This window comes from Acomys minous, assembly GCF_964271855.1.
Source record: "Acomys minous genome assembly, chromosome: 19".
Lineage (NCBI taxonomy): Eukaryota > Metazoa > Chordata > Mammalia > Rodentia > Muridae > Acomys > Acomys minous.
The window spans coordinates 57,427,701-57,442,424 of record NC_140499.1 but is presented as its reverse complement, the minus strand read 5'-3'; the positions used below and the strand labels follow the sequence as shown (position 1 = coordinate 57,442,424).

At 47.3% G+C, this 14,724-nt stretch overlaps 1 long non-coding RNA gene across 1 annotated transcript; it reads left to right on the top strand.

The window, feature by feature from the left end:
* The first annotated feature begins 8,410 nt into the window (after positions 1-8,410).
* LOC311589982 lies at positions 8,411-12,631 on the top strand. The gene is made up of 4 exons (XR_014776711.1): positions 8,411-8,470; positions 10,168-10,229; positions 11,379-11,485; positions 12,479-12,631. It is a non-coding gene; the product is annotated as an uncharacterized lncRNA (long non-coding RNA).
* The last annotated feature ends 2,093 nt before the right edge of the window (positions 12,632-14,724 follow it).

Below are 14,724 nucleotides of genomic sequence, written 5' to 3'. Positions count from 1 at the left end.
TGGAGGACTGTTGGGGGCTGGTGGGACCTGTAAGAGGTGAGGCTTACTGAAGGTCAGATGGCTGGGGACTTTGAAGGGCAGTTTCTTCTGTGACAAGCTTCTGCCTTGACATGCCACCCTGCCACAGACTCAAAAGCCACAGGCCAACCTGCTGTGAGTTGAAATGCCTAAAACCATGAGCCACGATGAACCATTTTTTTTTTCTCTATTAAGTCTGTTACTTGGATATTTATTACAAGAGCGCACATCTGACAGGATGGAGGGCGATAACGATAGTCTTACCGTGTTCTGTCTTTACAAGGCTTCTGTCCTCATCCTAGATGTTAGGAGGCTAACCCATTTGCCAGCCAGTGGCTCCTGGGTTGGTAATTAAGCACAACTTGGCCCAAACACAGACACCTGTTGCTGCCAACACTCGATCCTCTCTTGGGATTGTGTGAAAGGACGGATAAGCTAATTGATGGAGGGACAGACAGCGTTCTTCTGTATATCATAGTAGGGGGCTGAAACAGACCACAAGAGAGTGCAAGCTATGTGTGAACAGGCACAAAATTGAGGAGGTGACAGGAACAGTGGCCTGCTTAAGGAAAGGCAGGAGCAGCGGAAGCAAGGCAGAGTGGGTTGAGTGTCTTTGGTGATGGCAGGAGAGCCATAGTCTTGCTAAAGAGAGCAGAGAAAGCCGGTCTAAGCACTGCATTGGAGCCTTCCATCTTTTAGATTCTGCTTGGGCTCCGCTCTATGGCTTCTGGGAGTTCCTACACTTTCGGTCCCATCTTGCAAGGTTCCCCACGCACCCATGAGGGAGTGTCACAGTGTCTCTCTACTACTCTTCAACTAACAAATGGGAATCTGAAAGGTCTGGACGCCCCATGGTGGAAGGAGAAAGTGCTTTTTCCTTTAATGAAAAAGAAAACAAGAGTTAAGTATTGGTTGGTTACAGTTTGATCTTACATGTTTTTAATATTTCGCTTGTACCTATGTGTTTATCTTAGCAAGATACCATACTATGTTTACTCACTGTATGTTGCTCTGAAAATGTCGATGACCATGAGTGAGATCATTTATGCTGTTAGCCCACCCTACCACCCCAATCCCCCTTGATACCCACACCCACCTTTCCTCCTAGAAATGAAGCTAAGGTCACCAGGAGCACATCGGCAGGAATGGATGTTTTATTTATCATTTTTTTAAAGGAAGCCTAGTTTACATTCAGAACAGCACAGTCTTGCTCTTGTGCCCCCCAGCGATCAGTAGGCGCTAACCACATCCCTGGAACTCTCTTCAGAGCATATTGACTGGTAACGTTTCAAATCAAAGGCTGTTTAAGGGAAGTTTGTTTCTCTGTGAAGCCTTATTGAGAAAGAAAGGCTTGCAGGCGCCCTCCTAAGCCGGGTGGCTAGATCCCATTACTGGAGCTTCTTTCTTAGAAATCGAGTTTTACTGCCCCTCTGCCCTTCTGTTTCTAACTCCCCACCCCAACCCCGTGCAGAATTCCTGTTCCAAGACAAGAAAGGCAGCAGGCCCAGGCAGCAGGAAAGGGGACCATTCCCAAAGGGGGCCAGGCAGCAGCTGAGAGGCCAGACTAAGCAAGGAATTAGAGCATATGGAGACACACGCAGAGCTCTAGTGGGGTAGTTTGCACACTTACTCACACACTCATCTAGTCCTTCAGTCACTCCAGCAAAGATTTATCAGGGGTGGGGCTATACGACTAAAAGATTCAGTCACTGTTTTCAAGTAGTTACAGGGCACAGAGCCATCAGGGAGGTGCCCTACAGTGGCATGGAGGTGCTCAGGAGGAGTCTAGCCATCTCTAATGTGCTCATCTCCAATATGGCACAAGCTGGAGGACTGTGGAGCAGGTTCCTGTGTGGGATCCAGTTCTGTCTACCAGGAGCTAGTTAGAGGAGACCCGGGAACAAATCCCAACAGGCCAGGCAGCGGGGACCCAGGCCAGCTGCTCACCGTTATAGATGCTTTCTACTCCTCTAAGTAGTAACTAATATAATTTCTACTGAGCACTTACTGTATGCTAGACGTGATGTCAGTCGCCCTTCTTGATTTTTCCTCATTAAATTCTTACAAAAAGCCTGCAGGGGCTGATATTATACAGGTGAGAGACATCAAACCACAGGGCAGAGTCGGGTGAGGTGATAAGTCAGGGCTACCAGAGAGAAATACACCCACCCCCCCCACCCCCGGACTCTGGTTTCTGTCTGGGTGAGGTACATGGGCCCCTGGAAGCCCAGCTGGTTCTGATCCTAGCTGTGCTACAGCAGCAGCAGCCACAGAAGGCCTGATGGGGAGGATGAACTCAGCGATGCTGAGGCCTCACCTCCTGCCTACAGTCATCGTTAGGTGCTGTGGATGGCCCTAAACAAGAGCCAAGTTCCATAACTAACCACTGAACAGGGACCTGGGTGGATCCTGGAACCCGGAAGGTTGTTCCAGGCTCTCCGTACAGAGAGGTTGGCTTTCATGGATTACAATGCCCAAGTGGAGTCTGCAGTTGTCAACGGAGTCTGGGGAAAGGAGGTGACTCTTGCTGAATGGAGCTTGGTCAAGGGGTGGGAAATTAAAGAGCCCATTGTTGGCTGATGACACAAAGGAGCAACTGGTGTGGGAAGTCAAAAGAAAAAGTGGAGGCCTGTCTTTGGACAAGGGAAATGGGGCTTGGGATATCTCTACAGTGCTGTTGGCTTTACTCCAGCAACGCCCGTGTGCACGGAGCCTTTATTCCTCTCTCCTGAAGCTCTGCCTACTAGGACATGTCCCTGAAATCCGCTGAGATGCTGCAGGCTCATTTGAACAGCACTTACTGTTGTTGTGAGACTCCATCTTTTAAACTGGAGGCTGCGAGGCCAGTTTATCCTATCACCCTTGGGATGCTGGTTTGTCTATCTGGCTTTTCTTTCTCCTCCCTTCTAGACCTCTCCTGGCAGCTTGGTTCTTCACGCAGCCAGTGTGTTCATGGGATCACATCGCATTGGCACTGACGGAACCCCAGAAGAACCCTAAATTGCTCTCAAAACTGCTTCCCTGTTCGTGCATGCTGTCAATTGATTGTAAAAACCAACACAGTTTTGCAGTGCTCAGCATTAAACTCAGGGCCTTGTAAGCACTCAAGCCCGGAGCTACCAATTTTCCCCCAGCCTTATTTCCATCTCTGACAAGCGGATGCTGCTGGCTGAAGACAGGACTTTGTAAAATGCTGCTCTAAAGTATCCCCCAAGACAGTTAAAGGACAGAATAAGCCTGAGTACGCCCTACCCCCTTCTGTATGGATCAGGGTAACAACAGGATGATTCTTTATAAGGAAATGTCATCAGAGCTAGGGAGATGGCTCAATGCAAGGCAAGGACAAGGACCCAAGTTCAATCCTCAGAGCCCATGTTTAAAAAAAAAAAAAAAAGCCAGGCATGGCGCTCACACTTGAAATCCCAGAAACAAAGATAGTAAGTCCCGAGACCTTGCTGGTCAAGCCAGCCTAATTGGTAGTTAGTTGGTGAGTTCCAGGCCAGAAACACCTGAGGAATGAAAGCCAAGATGTCATCTTCTCTTCCTCCTCCTCCTCCTCCTCCTCCTTCTCTCTCTCTCTCTCTCTCTCTCTCTCTCTCTCTCTCTCTCTCTCTCTCTCTCACACACACACACACACACACATATACACACGCATCTCATCAAATTCAATGAGCTAGTTTACAGTCCAGTGCCCCTTAAATGATGCCCAGGCTTCAGATGGGCATAGGTCCTTCTGGGCAAACACCCTGGCAGGGCACCATCTGAGCCAGAGAGGGCCAGGAGCTGAAATGCTTGGTTTCCAGGTCTGCATCAGCCACAGTTCCCAGGATGGGAACCTGTCCTGGATGCTCTTTTCTCCTGGTACTTTGGGTAGGTGATGCCCAAGTTCATCAACCAGACCCCAAGGCTCCCCTCTAGAGCTTTGTGGGCACAGAACCCTCTTGGGGCGGGGGCGGGGGTTCAGGCTTGCTTCCCATGATGGGAAGCCCCCAACTGCCACTACCTGCTGCTGTTTCCGGTTACCCAATCATTTCAGCTCCTGGGACTGCCCAGCCTGAATCTTCATTTCCATTTATGATTGTTCAAAAAGGAAAAGAATCTCTATCACCGTCACTTCCTGGAAGCTTTAGGAAGCATGGGGCCTTCTTGACAGGTCGTATTTGCAAATCCAAACCCCAAACCCCCTGAAATGCACGCTGAGGTAGTAATTTGCTTTCTGTTTATCACAGACTTTCTAAAGCAATCCTTTTGCACTCCCTTTTCTCAATAAGCTCATTAGTTTGCCGCACACATCTTATCTAGGGCGAAGGACTGCAGGACAGGGAGGTGGAAGACGAGGGAAGGTTCCTTTCCACGTCCCATTCTGAAAGAATTACACATTTATCTATGCCAAGGACACCACAAGACACGGAGAACATTGTGGTAATAACAGTTATCCGAGGAGGTAGGATTTTGTGCAGTTTTTATTCATCCGTTGCTTTCATGTTCTGTGGTCAGAAACACACACACACACACACACACACACACACACACACACACACACACACACACCCTTATCATCAGTCTTAGCTCCCACGGCCTTCAGAGCATGGGTGTAAGTGGGGATGCAGGGGGGAGGCTCCGTCAAGTGGAAGGAGGTCTGTAGCCAGGAACAGAGAGACCTAAGAAAAAAGGTTGTGTCAGGCAGGACCCCGTGGATCTGTGTCTCAGATCAGAGATTGAAAATAAAGTTAACATTGTTTCACAAATCGAAATCTGTTTCTCACTGAAGAGAGACTAAAAAGAAGCCCCAAGTTTCAGCTTAGGGGAGTCAGAGCTTCCCCAGAGGCAAGCGTGTCTTATATCCAGGGTTCAAAGCTCCTTTCCTCACAGGAATACTTCTGTCTCGGAGCAAATAAGGTCTGGGTCTTTGTGGCTCTGCTAGGCCACGCTGTGCATGGCATCCCATGCCAGAGAGAAGCTGAGTCTTTTCTCCTCGTCCTTCTCTGTGTCTTTCCTTCCTCCCTCTCATGTCATTCCAAGAGGCCCTGCAGCTCACAGCGCTCTGCCTCTGCTAGAAGCCCCTCCATGCCTCAGGTGCAGGGAGCCACTCTTGCCCAGCGTTCCCAGTCTCCTCTGCCCAATTCCCCCCTCCTCTCCCCTGACTGTGCCCGTGGCAGCTGGCAGGGCGTGTCCTGGGCAGCAGGCCTTGGAGTTCAGGCTTTGAATGCTTTTGTCTGAGCAGCCTCTTGAGGAACCTTTCCTAAGAGTCTTGCACTGACTAGAAATGACCGGTTAAGAATGAAGTGACCAACACATGGAAACCGTGTTCTCATTTGCTGTCCTTGGGCCAAGATGTGAAAGTGGCCTTGTGTGACACCACAGGTACACAGTTATGTGGGACTAGGCCATTGGTTCTCAACCTGTGAGTCACAACGCCTTTGGGGGTCACACATCAGATGTCTTGCGTATCAGATATATCGGATATTTACACTGTAACTCATAACAGTAACAAAATGACAGTCATGGAGTCACAACATAGTAATTTTATGGTTGGGGTCCTCATAATGTGAGGAGCTGTATTAAAGGGGCGCAGCATCAGGAAGATTTGGGACTAGAAGCTGATGTGACATTGCATGACTGCTGGCCAATGGTAGAAGAGCTTTCTGGCGACCTCTTCACACTGGAGCAATCACACTTTGAGTACAGAGCTGTAAGGAAAGAGAGATGCCCACAGGCAATTTTTTTTCATGCAAAAGTGTCCGTTGAGGCATTATTTACAGCAAATGCTTATTTGTTCTTTTGAGACAGGGCCTCCCTTTATAGACCAGGTCAGCCCCAGAGCTTGAGACTGTAAAAAGAAAGGCCAGCCAGGCGTCTCAACAGAGGAGCCAGGTTTATTTGGGGAAAACCTAAGAAGGTCTCTCATCAAGAGAAGGCAAGAGAGCAGTGAGCAAGAGAGAAAACCTCACATGGGTTGGGGTTTCCACGGGGCTTGGGAAGCCTTCTTCAGCCTTGAAGCTGAGGACGGATCACTTGTGCTGTTTTGACTTCAGGAAGCTGAAAGTATTAGCAACCAGACAGAGGAGGAGGTTCAGGCGGGTGTGAGGCAGCTTTCTAGATAAGATGGTCCTGCTCTTGTTGTTGAAGGACACCCCCATCCCCCCTCACCCTCCCTCACCCCCACTTCAGCCTTGGGGTGGAGGGGTCCCGGGCATGGGCTGCCACAGCCTGCCTGCCATGTATTAGTTAGAAAGAAAAAACAATGGAGGTTGATGCAGGATGTGGACAGTAGAGACAGCCGAGCCCTCTGGAGCAGCCATGCATATACCTCAAGTATAGGTGGGACTGGGAACCTGGGCTTCTTCTCTGTGAACCAAACTGCTGAGAAGCACATGTTTCCTGCTGCAAGCACACCCTTCCCTGGACAGCTGTTCATCAGTGGCAGCTTCCGTGTGAGGGCTGGGACACTGCCCTGCCCTGCACCCAGTGCTTTGGTCTCTGCTCTAGAGAACATGATAAAATCAGTGTTCCTCAAAGCTGTTTTTGTTGTTATTGTTTGGGGTTTTTTGTTTGTTTGTTTGTTTTATTTCAGTGGAAGAACTCAAACCAAAAGGGCTTAGCATTTAACTGGTAGGGCTGGCTGCAGTTGAGAAAGGGGCACTTTGTCACCAAGGACAGGATTTCCTTCTGGGGAGAAAGAGATTCCTCCTCCCATAGTTTTCTTTGAGAGTAGTCTCTGAGCAGTATGTGACAAGGGCAGTCTGTTGAATGGCAGGAGGGCCGCTGGAGCGCTCACTTCTTCCTGTTCCCTTTGGGCTGAGCCTGTAGGGAGGGCACCTCTGCCCTCCAGCACACTGATGACCCAGTTAGGCGCTTTTCACTGTGTGGCTGCGGTGGCTCTCTCACATCTCCAGGAAGAGGGAGAGGAAAGGGTGGAAACCTTCTGTGCACCTTCTGAAGTGAACGCTCCCATATATCCAGGCGCTTTCACGGGACTGTCTCTCCCTGAACCACTCAGTTAAAGCAAGGGAGGGGATTGGCCAGGGCTGGGGGTCCTGAGGAGTTATCACAGGACAAAGGAGCCTATCAGGCACAAAGTACAGAAGATAAAGGACAGCAGACAAATAAATACAAATAATTATTCAGATTTTTTTTTCCTGTCACCATTGCTATGCTAATGTACTCACAGTAAACCAACAACAAAGAGGTGGGGAGACAAAGGACTTAATTTTCAGTATTTCACACAGGGCACACTTTGAGAAACATGGTACTAAGGAAGCTATCGGACATGGAAGCAAAGTGACCATCCGCCCCAATCTTTCTAGCCTCAGTTTACCTCATTCTCTTATCTATTGTTAGTCCTTCCATCCCCTCTTAAAAGTGTCTTAATTTATTTTTTTTATTATTATTTTTTAATTTTTTATTAATTTATTCTTGTTACATCTCAATGGTTATCCCATCCCTTGTATCCTCCCATTCTTCCCTCCCTCCCATTTTCCCCTTATTCCCCTCCCTTATGAAAAGTGTCTTAATTTAAATGACGAATTATCTGGTCACGTCTGGTGACCTGAATGGAGAGCTCCATGTTAGATAGGGAGTTGTGGACCCAACCAAACTTTCTCATGGAGGCCTGTGAATTTGAGACTTGGAAAAGAGGAGCACGGGACAGTTGAATCAGAAGAACTAGAATGACGTAACTGAAAGGGAAAGATGAGTCAGCCTAGGGTGTGCTTCCCCGGGAACAGGGAGGGAGGTCACCCAGCATCCCACGTCCCTCACTTCCTGCTGATAAGTCAGCGGTTGGGATACCCACCATGTCAACTTCCTGTCTAGGATACTTGCTCAATATTGGCTCCCAGAATGCACCGGAGCACATACGTCTGTGCCAGCCAGCCTTCTCAGTGTGGCTCTCATCTCTGGCTGTATGTGGGAACTGGGATGGATGCTCTAAAATACAGTGTTTTGTTTGTGCACCTTAAGTGCCTAGTCCTTCTGCCTCCACCTCACAAGCTGTCAGAAACCGGGGAGGGGGGGTGGCGGGGGGGGGGCTGTGCTGCCGTGCCTCCTTTACCCCAGACTTTTTGTTTACAGGGGAAAATATTATTCCAAAACTATAGCTTCAGAGTGTGACTTGCTCATCTAGATGATGAGATTAAACATGTTTTAACACCGTCTCATTTGCTCCTTGCCATATTTTCCAAAATATCTACAATGACATTTTATAATATGAAAAAAAAATAGTCACGAACAAGGAAATAGAAATAAATCCTTATGTTTCTGGTGAGTTGTCAACAGTGACAAGGTGATTCAATAGAAAAAAAGTTATCGCTCAACAGATATGCCGACATGATTATACACGTAAGCAAGAAAATGAAGTCAGATCCCTACCTCACACCCCACACAAAATCAATTCAAGACGGATCATAGACCCACAGTAACAGTGACCACTAGAGAGCTCTCAGAAGAAACCGTGAGTGTAAGTCTTCATGATTCTGAGTTCCAAAATGCTTCCTTAGATGTGAGGCAAACAAGCAAGAGAGAAAAAGAGAGCTGGGAACGAGGGAGAGAGGTGGGAGAGATGGAGGTATGGATTTAATACAACTAAAATTAAAAAGTTAAGCTATTGTGCTTCACAGGGCAGGGTTTCTAAGAGTGGAAAGGCTGCCCGCTGGATAGGAGAAGTGATCTCTAGTTATCTGCCTAATAAAGAACTTGGAAAGATGTGATTTATCAGGCCACAGCAGAGGGTATCACAGGGCGTGGCCGACCAAGCAAGACAAGGCGTGTACTTTGATATCAAAGCCACCCCTTTGATAACTACTTTGTTAGTCTATGAATGAGTTAGTCAATTTATGAGAGCTGGCTTGGAACTCAATATATGGATGAGGCTGGCCTCAAATTTATGGTAATCCCCCTGCCTCTGCTTACCAAGTCCTGAGATTGTTAAGTGTTGCCCCATACTTGGTTCCTATTGGTCTCTTAAGAGCCCCACCCCCAGCCGGGCGTGGTGGCACATGCCTTTAATCCCAGCACTCAGGAGGCAGAGGCAGGTGGATCTCTGTGAGTTCGAGGCCAGCCTGGTCTACAAAGCAAGTCCAGGACAGCCAGGACTATAGGAGGAAACCCTGTCTTGAGAAAAAAGAGAGAGAGAGAGAGAGAGAGAGAGAGAGAGAGAGAGAGAGAGAGAGAGGGAGTCCCACCTCTTAATCCCACAGGCAGATTAAATTTCTACATGCATTTTGATGGGAGCATCAAAACTATAGTGACAGTCAGGTACGTAGGACAAGCAGATCAGTAGCTGCCAGGGGACACAGGCTAGGGGGCATAGCTGCTGAAGGGCGTGGCATTCCTGCCTAGGCTGATGGCCATGCTCTAAGACGGAACTGTGAAGATGCTGTGAAAGCTCGTGAAGGGCCACCTCGTCATGTGCTTTTAGGACTGAGCTTTGGGGCACGTGAATTAGTAAGGACAAGACAACAAGCACAGTCGCAGTGGGAGGAAAGCGAGGGCATGCCCAGCCGCGCTGAGGTGGGACAGCTGAGTACCGTCAGGATGAAAGTAAGGCCTGCCTCCTCTGGCCCCAGCCTGCTCACCGATCAACCAACCAACCCGTTTGTGTTCTTTTCATTATAATAAGGTTCTAGACTTTTTAAAAATCTAAAATTAATAGGGGGGAGGTGGGGGGGGGTGGAGGAGGTTAGTAATTCTTCTAACCTACCCGTTCTTATTATTTAAAATATATTTTAGGATACCTTTCAACCACTCCTGGCCTTCTGGCTATGAGCCAGTATAGAATAGTTTTCAATGTATTAATTTTTTTCTGTAAATCCTGATTTGCAGAAAATGACAATAACAGCTTCCTCATATACCCTAATATAGCAGCACTTGCTATTAGTAACAATCTCCATTAGTACAGTACATTTGTCACAACTAATGACCCCAAAATGATGCATGCCTCACTCAGACTTCCTTAGTTGTTGCTGCCTTAAAAAAAAAAATCTAATGTATTTTTACACCACAGGGTCCTATGCAAGATACTACATTGCGTTCAGTTGTTTTGTGTATGTACGCCCCCATTGTAAGGCTGTGACAGCTTCTGATTTTTCTTATGGTGACGACCATTTTGAAGAATGCTAGCCAGATGTTTCATACCAGCCCTCTATTTAGGTGTACCAGATGTTTTTCTCCCATCCAATGTGTTACACAAATATTGGAGGAAGATCATAAAGGTAAATGTCATTTCAGTTATATGTATAATATATGTAAATATATAAAATACATATAACATATATAAATGTATATTTAAATTTTATAAATTTATAAATATATAACATTTTTACACATATCATATATGGGATTCAGCTTCTTTATGAAGTTACTAGGTTGTGTTGTTGTTTTCCCTTCTTTTTCATATTTGACTCAGCAGGAATGTATGTGTGAACAACCCACAGTTAAAACTGGGGAGTCAAGCTGCAACAGCACCACTAGAATTTAGATCTAGAATGTTCTCCAAAGAGCAATGGGTAGAAGGCTTGCTATTGGGAGGTGGTAGAAACCTCAGGAGGTCACAGGGGTGTGGCCGTGAGTGGGGCTGTGGGCCCCAGGGCCTGTTCTTTCTCCTTGGCTTTGTGGTTTATGACATGGGTTGTTTCGCCTTCCTACCTTGCTGTCAAGGCGCCCCTTACCGCCATGTCTTTGTGCTCCTTGCCCAAAGACTGCAAACCAAGCATAAGCCTTTACTCTTAAGGTAAGAATTGCCTCAGAAAAGCCAACTAACATGACTCACTTCCTTGAAAGAGGAATAGTTACACCAATCATCTGGAATTCTTTACCCTGAAAGATTTCTGTCTCTCCTGCACTCCTTATGCCGTTCACTTGCTCAGCTCATCGTGAGTTTGCAGGTGTTGTCTTGGGTGCGGGGTGATAAGCTAATTCTCCTTGTTGCTGCTGTTTGTTTAAACTGTTCCACACTGGCCACTGGGAATTCCTTCAGCTGACCACTAAGCGGGGTTGTTCATTTGTTAGTGTGTTGCCCTTGCGGATGCTGTGCTTGATGAGAGTATAAGATCCTATTCTTTTTTTTTTTTTAATTACATACAGAAAATCCAGTCGTAGGATGGAGACATCGCACATCCCTTTGTTGTAATACCAACTAAGACTTTTTTTTTTTGCCATATCTACTTATATTTTCATTTTTATCTGTAATGGATAATTTTTTAATTAACCATAATATCATTATCATGCTATATAAAAACCCCATAAACTGATTCCTAAGTATTGCATATTATAAGCTGCTGCTTAATTTTTCTTGACTATCAAATGTTATTTTATTTGTTTATTTACTTATTTATTGATTACATTTGGCTTGCTCAAATCAGGTTTGCCCCGGATTTGACTCGCTGTGACCTCGTTGTGCCATTCTGTGCTCCTCTGTCAACATTCCTTCTAAACTACAATTAGATCTAGAAGTTCGTGACCTCCAAAGGTAACAGCATTAACGTGGAAGCCCACATCCTGACTCAGACGTCTAATTCTGGTGTGGCCTCTCCCTCCAGGAAGTGAGTGTCCTGTGAGATCCACTTGCAGAAGGAGAAAGGCAGAGCAATGAACATAGACTTTAAAGCTGCCGAGAGTTCATCCCTGTCCTCGCCGCCCCCCCCCCCCCCCCCGTCTCCCTGCCCCCCCCCCCGCCCCCCGCCCGTGATGCCATATGGAAATGCCACAAATGTGTTAGAGGGATTGTGTTTAGTTTTTGCTGGTACCTAAACTCTATTTTCCCCATATGCTCTATTATTTTTTTAAACATGCCATTTTTAGCAAAAATAAATGTGACATTAGGTCATAAAAACGCTGATACGTTTTTATTTTTATTTTTTTTAAAAAGTTGAGCATTCAGACAGTCCTGGAGATTCTGAACATTTGGGGTTGCTGGGCCTGGGCCCTTCCTGCTCTATTTCTGTATCCACTGCGGCATCTTCCCAGAGGGTCCAGGCTCCTGTGGGCAGGTCCTTGCCTGCATCTGCTTTGTTTGTACTCTCAGCTCCCAACCTCCCACCAGGAAGCTGAACCGCTTTCTTTGATAGACTGTTGGGCTCAGCGGCCTGCCTGTTCTTGGGACAGCAAATTGAACGCTCTCGTCTGCTGCTACTGATTCCTTCATAGCGCCGGGAGAAGACTTTTCATTTCCTCTGCCTCTCTTCCATTACCCATCCTGCCTCCCACCCAGGCTCGGTTGGCAGAGTGCTTAGGCACGTTGGTAGGTAGAAGCAAGAGGATCAGAGGTTCAAGGGCATCCTCGGGTACTTAATAAGGCTTTTTTGAGGCTAGTCTAGTTTAGGCAGGACCCCAACTCAAAGAAAGAAAACTCCAGCCCGCTTTGGGGAAATTACATTAACAATTAATTAATTAAAATTAAGTAAATTTAAATATGCAGTTTATAAAAAGAAACAAAGAAAATACCCTTTGTGTGCACTTACAGGTACTGGAAGAACATTGTCCGGAAAGCTCTGGACACTGTGCCTTTCCACTAGGGTGTCTCCATCACCCCAACTCCAAAAGCCTGTGGTGACACTACCAAGCAACTCTCTTGGAACATGGCACCATGTAGACAGACATGGCACCAGAACTCCTTATACTGCATTGGGGATGTCTAGAGAAAGTGCTGCCGCTGAAGTTTTGGCCAAGGAAGGTTTCTGCCCCAGCCGCATGCCGCACCATGGCTGGTCACTTCAGAGATGGCCCTGGAATGGCTTGGGCGACATTCCTTCACATTCTATCCTGGCTGTGATCCCAGGAGGATTTGGGAATTCTTATGTCAGATGAGGTGGGAAGTGGAATGGAGTGCCACCCGCCCCCCATGTCTAGAACTCTGCTGGCCACTAGCTTTCCTCCATTGCTACTGTTAGAATAACTGCCCCCCTCCCCTGCACCCAGGTTGCTTAGCAACCTCTGACATCATCACCACCATGAGCACTGGATAAAAAGGACAAACCTGCCAGCCATCACTCCTTACTTTGTCTCTCTTACTCTGTCTCTCTCTCTCCCTGTGTCTCTCTCTGTCCCCGCTGGGGCGCTCCCTGTTTCTTTCTCTTTCCATGCTTCTGCAATAAATCTTATACCACGTATGTTGCATACATGGCACATACTTAACAACCACTATCCTTCCTCTCCTCCTCTCAGAAACCTGTTCTGTTTGTTTTCATTCTTTCCATGCCTTCCTGAATCCCTGTTTCCTCTAGTTTTTTGGACATTTCTATTCCCTCCCTCAGAAGTCACGTCGAGTCTGCTCCCATGTCATCTTTCCCAGGCAAAAAGCTTTCTGGATCTAGACACCATACATTGAGTGCGCTTAGGCAGATGGCAGGGGTGCACGTAAAGCCTCCAAGTGCTTACTGGTAAATAGAGCTAAGGTGAAAAAAAAATTTTAAGGCCCATTGCTGCATCAAAATCAGCTTGCCAAAAAGTGCCTGTTACTGATAGCAGCATTGCCAGTTTCTAAACAGTGTGCTTAGACGCCTGCCTATAATGGTACCATCCGCAAAGGTTAGACAGGAGACAGGAGGCTACATGGGAGGCTAGCCTGGCCCTGGGGAATCAGCCAGCTTGGAGCTTCCTGTCTCAGGCCCTCTAGAAAACTTTTCTGGGGTCTGTTTAGCTTGCTCAGCTTCCTGTTCAGTCCTGTCCCTGGGAGCCCTCTGCCTTGTACAGAGACAAGGGACTTGGAGCTGGCCCTGGCTACTCTGTCACTGCCTTCCAGTCCCCAGGCCAACAGTGAGCCTACTTCAGACTCTTGCCCTGTTCCCCCCCCCCCCCCCAACTTTTAACTCATGAAGGCTGAGGACTGAGGAGATATAGGCGCCAGGTATGGGCACTTCTGGAAACTCAAACCTGCCTTACTTGGGGCTCCTGGTTCACCTGCCCACAAATAGTTTTACCACACTGAGGGACACCCAGGAATTTATTCCTTGGGAAACTGGGGCTGCAGGGTCAGCCTGCAAGAATCAGATGAGCTCCGTCTTCCTCGGCCAGTTCTGTTCCTTAAAAGCTGTGCAGGCTCAGGGAATGGTGGGTCTGGCCACAGAGAAATGCACGCCTTGGATTTGAGGGCCAGAGAACAGAGCTTTTCTCCAAATCAGCTTTGCTGAAGTGATGGCACAGCCCTCCCCTGCCCTGGACACCCAGGAAGCTTCTGCCTTGTGAAGTGGCAATTGAACATCCACTTGATAAAAATGACTTTTTTTTAAAAAAAGAAAATAATTTATTGACTGACAAAACCGCTTTATTTATCAAACTATTCCAGGGCCCTCCAAAGATAACATAGAGGCAAAACCCAAAAGGGAACTGAAAGCTTTCATGCGGGTTTGCAGCCTTCTGCTCCACTTCGTTGTCAACGGAGGACAGTAAAGCGGAGACCCGGCTGCAGAGGCAGTGGCGCAATTTTCTTTTGTGCAAGAGACGAATCGTAAGGTGCTGGATTTCTTACAGACGAGAAGTCTGATGATGTCGGATGGCTCCCATGTACTAACGATGCCTTCCTTTATAGCTTTGGCTTGAACCCTAATTTGCTTACAGTTTAATGAACATCAGTTCTCGCTGCGAAGCGTCTAAGTACCTGGGAGACTGAACACTTAGGCAGTCAAATGCTCTCTCTCCCGACACTAATCTTCAAGCTCTGCATTCTAAAAAGACTTTGAAAGGAGAGTGGCTCGCTCAGGCCTTGCGAGC